The sequence below is a fragment of the Salvia splendens genome, chromosome 18 (assembly GCF_004379255.2).
Source record: "Salvia splendens isolate huo1 chromosome 18, SspV2, whole genome shotgun sequence".
NCBI classification, from domain to species: domain Eukaryota; kingdom Viridiplantae; phylum Streptophyta; class Magnoliopsida; order Lamiales; family Lamiaceae; genus Salvia; species Salvia splendens.
Window position 1 is genome coordinate 14,907,369 of NC_056049.1, and position 4,887 is coordinate 14,912,255.

Genomic DNA, 4,887 nt, shown 5'->3' on the forward strand with positions numbered 1-4,887 from the left:
GGCGTCGTCCACTTTAAGGTAACACGGTTAGTTCTGAACAAAGAAAAACAAGAATTTCACAACCTAGATAGGCCTAGACTACCTATCGTGAAATGTTTCAATGTCAGTCAGCATATTTCTAAGCCTTACTGAAATAAGATAACATTGGTGTGGTAGAGCAATGAATTGGATCTAACAGCGGGACAAGTCTTTATGCTATCTACTGAAAGACGATGTCTTGATAATTATTTATTTCTTAAACAATGTACGTTAGCAGTGAGCATACGGTATAGATTATGCACTAATTTGACTTATCAAATGGTGTGAGTTTTTCACAATCCAATAATCCTGGTATATTGGGTAGTGGTGATTTATATCTAGTTGTGCTAGAATTGCTATTATATTGAATTGTGCGCAAGGTAAATCTCATTTGATAATGTCTTCAAGAGGAGCTAGAAACAAGGCTTTATTATTAAGAACCTAACTAGTTACAGTTTGATTACTCTATGAATAATAAATAAGTGTTTCTTGCTAAGTCCACTTTTGGAATTAACAAGATGTTAAATAATTAAGTCTACAGTAGACACTAATTAATTAATGAACATTTCTATCTTAAGCGCGGAAAATGAACGACAAACAACGGAAATGCAGATTGCTTGTAATTTCGGATTTGGATGGACAGTGCAATATTATTTCTGTAGTGACTGCTAATAATATTCCAATATAAGTTTGTATTAAATTGTGTGTTTAATTTAATTAGTAAAAAGATAATTGGGGGAAGTTATATCCAAAACCTTCCATAGATACCTGACTAAACTCAATATGTGACTTAATATAAATAAGATAATAAAAGAGACATAAAATACACTTAATTTTATTCAAAATTTTTACCCCCTCCTAAGATACCTAGGGGACGATTTTTGTCTCCTTCGTGAAATATGATTTCTATATTCTTTATTTAAGTCCTTGTATTCTGGTAAGAGGATTTCTATATTCTTTATTTAAGTCCTAGTATTCTGGTGAGATCAACTTACACTGATATCAACATATAGTCTGGGAACCAGTCAACATCTTCACGTGGAGAAGATGCGAGTTATCTTCGAATCTTTGGAGAATCATGAAGACAAGGTTTTTACACGTGTGTCGTGTTCACGTGTCCCTACTTCAACAAGATTTATAATTTTCCCACTTTTGCAACTAATATTACGAAGTATAACGACAAGAGGGGGGTCAAACCAAAAAGACTAGAGACCTACTCGAGTTCGTTTATATGACACAGGGTTGGTGTTAGCCACCACGCCTTAAGCTCTTAAACATGGACATAAACACTAAAGTAGGAAACTTAAATTATAAATATGAAAACTGAGTTTGAGAGCTTAAACTAATCTAACTAAGGGCGCATGAATGGAAAAGTGTTTTGAAAGTCTCCAGAGAAACATGGAATTGAAATCAGAGCACTGAAATTCCTAAACTAATGGCAATTTGAAACAACGAAATACTTGAAATCATTTTAGAAACCTGAGTTTGAAGTTTGCGAAATAGTCACTGAAGTAATTAGCACTAATGCAGAATAGTCACTGAAGTGATAAACTTAGCTACTGTCCACATAGAACTACTAACATTTAGAAGTTTGTAACCTCAAATCCTATGCTACTAAACTTGAAAATTTGTAAACACCTGCAATGAACTCAAGGTTTCCAAGCAACCAAATAACTATGGAATGAAATCTCCTATTTTATCAACGTGAAACTGTAAACATATCTAGCAAATTAGAGAACAAATTGAAAGTAAAATCGATGAAACGGAAATTACAAGAAATCATGAACCTGACTGAAACACAAATATAAAAACAAATGACCTAGGATCATTTACTAGGATTTAAAGATCAGAAGCTGAAATCACTTGAATATCTAACTAATGGAAATTGAATTAAAGATTACTACTAGGCTAAGAACGATGATTCAAAACATAAACTAAAATTGTGTCTCCAACACGAGTTCAAAACTAAAATCGAAACTAGAACTAAGCTAAGTTTTTTGTGAACTTTAGAAATCAAAGAGAACAACGGGTGAGTGAATCCCCATTACACTCGCAGCTTCTTCGATTTGTCTAACCCATGTCGTGCTTCCTTCCTCTTCTCCAAAATCGTAGCCTGTATTTAGCCATTATCCCTAAATTCTCTCTCCATTTGTGTTGTAAAGTGATGTGCAGCGTGGAAATCCATCTGAATCTGCCCTCTTCTCCATTATATGTGGCGGCTGATTTTGGAGCTAGGTCACAAGACTCTATGAAATTACTCTCCAATCCTTCATTTATTTGGCAATTGCAAATTAGTCCTTCAATTTATATTTTTTAATAGTTCCTGCTCCACATTTAGCTATCATAGCTCTCCCAAGTCCCTAGCTTCCAATTGATTAATGTTCTACGCCATAAACATACAAAAAGTGTATATTAAATCCAATTTAAGCTCAAAATGATCCAAAATAAAGTGCAACAAATACGCGCGATCAAACACCTCCTCACACTAGAAGTATGCTTGTCCTCAAGCATGTTGAAAAAAGAAAAGGATAAGAGCAAGTATTTGTGGCACATGACCACCCCTCGACAAACTAACAAAACAAACACCGAGAAAAAAGAAACACAAGAAAATAAACAAAGAGAACAAACTAAAGCACATGAAACAAGTCAAGCAACCCATTGGTCATGTTCTACAGACTCTCCTACAATCCTAAGATCCCATTAAAAAAATCATTCAATCTCAACACATGACTTCAATTATAAAAAAGTCAAGACAATTAAACTTGAGTTGGATGTTCTGGTTCACTCAACTTACAACTCTCATTTTGGAATTTTCACTCAACAAAAGAATAAGCTTTTCATCCCAATAAGATGGGGTCAAACCTTGCAGCTCAAGAGGCACTTTCATTTTGGACATAATGGGGCTCAGGGGTTAATAGATATGTAGGTAAGAGCCTAGGGGTCCTAAGCCTTAAGAAATGAAAATCACATCATGCATATCCAAATTAGAAGTTGTACTTACTAAAAACCATCAAGCACTTACAATGTGTTTCAGATAAAATAAATAATGTATTGTATGCTTAAGTGAGGGATATCAGCTTCTTATCTTCATTTTCTATCCCCATCCTCTCTACCTTCTCCAATTCTTTCTTTTCTTCTCTTCTAATTTTCTTTCTTCATTCTGCTTTTTCTTTCATTCCCATTCTTGTTTCTGTTTCTCTTATTCTCTTGTACAATTTCTCGATTTTTTTAACTTTGCCCAGCCATTTGACTATTGCCTTTCACTTCCCAGCCTCACTTTGTTTTCTTCTCATACTCTTTTCTTCTTCCTGCTCTTCTTTTTTTTCGTTCTTCAATTAGTTTCATATCTCTTCTTTGTAGTAACAAAATTGATTTTGGCTTTCTCTTTCTTAAAGTAATATGATTGGTTTTAAGAATTCTGTGTTCATATTTGATGTCCCTCATCAAACAAAGAGTAAACAAAAAAAACTTTGGCTTGAAAATCAATATCCTTTCGAGAAGAACAAAAAATATAGGAAAAAGTGGGGGTGTTACATGTAACGCCTTGAACGGGAGTGGAGAGGTCGATCCCTACACTAATTTGGAGAAGAATACAAAGATTAGACTCGAAATATATCCTATTGGGTTCACCTGGGATGCAAAATTTAATTTAATTTTACTGGGCTCTAACTCTAGTAAAAAACTTCGATTCTATTTGCTTGGGTGGGCTAAGTATGTACTTTAATTTAATTATTTTGTTTGATTTTTTATTTGTAAAGGAAAATTATTATTTGCCTCGTGGTAATCTGGTGTTAATCCAAGTACTAAATCCAAAACAAAATAATTGAATTGCCCTCTAAAATGAATTTCATGTATTCACGGCAAGAATCTCCTTTAAATACATCATGCGTATTCAAGACGAAGCGTGCTAGGGCTCCTCTAAGTATATTTCGTGGCCGTTTCAACCGTTGTGGTATCGAACATCGGCATAAGACTCATGTTATTCTCCTGCTCTGTTCATTGCAATATCGTTCTAATATTCCTGTCACTGTAACCTTGTGTAGGTGAATATGTTGCAGTCACTTGAAGATTTGGGTGCCGGAGGCGTTGGAGGTGGGAGTCCATCTGGTATGTACATTTGTATTCCACACCAATAGTTTTTTTTCTCCTTAAGTTGTGGGTTCGTTATGTCAACACATTTGACCATCGTTCGCAAGTAACTCGGAAAAAAGCCGTCGGAAATTTAAGAAGGGTGACCGTACTCGTCGGATCTGGTCGCATCAAGAGAAAGAAGTCTTGGCAACAACGTTTATAGATCTGGTTGCTTTGGGGTAGAAATCAGACAACGGGTTTCGGACTAGCTACCCCCAAAAGTGCGAGGACAACATCTGTCAAGAATTTCTGACGTCCGACATCAAAGGTACTCCGCATGTCGTATCCAAAATCACTTCATGGAAAATAAGCTATACAAGTCTGTGAAATATTTTGGAAAGAACGAGTGTAGGGTTTAGTTCCAACGGAGACTATAAAATTGACATCGACAATGAACAGTGGGTACATGTATTTAAGGTGATTCTATGTCCAATAACTGTGTGTATACTGTATTTGTGTTGTTTACTAGCTTAAGGTTGCTTTATATTGTTTTTTAAAATTGACCCTAAAGCGAAATTCATGCGTCATAAGTCGTGGCCTTGTGGGAGACTTGGAAATGCATATTCGAGAAAGACCGTGCAACGGGTGCTGGAGTAAAGAATATATCTGTTGCTGTTGTGCGTCTTCGCGACTCTGGTGGTGGATGAAGTTATTCTGATGAGAGTAAGTCGCAGCCGCCGTTCGTCGCAATCCCCATGCCTGAACAACATGAACTACCGGAAGAGGAAGCAGTTGGCG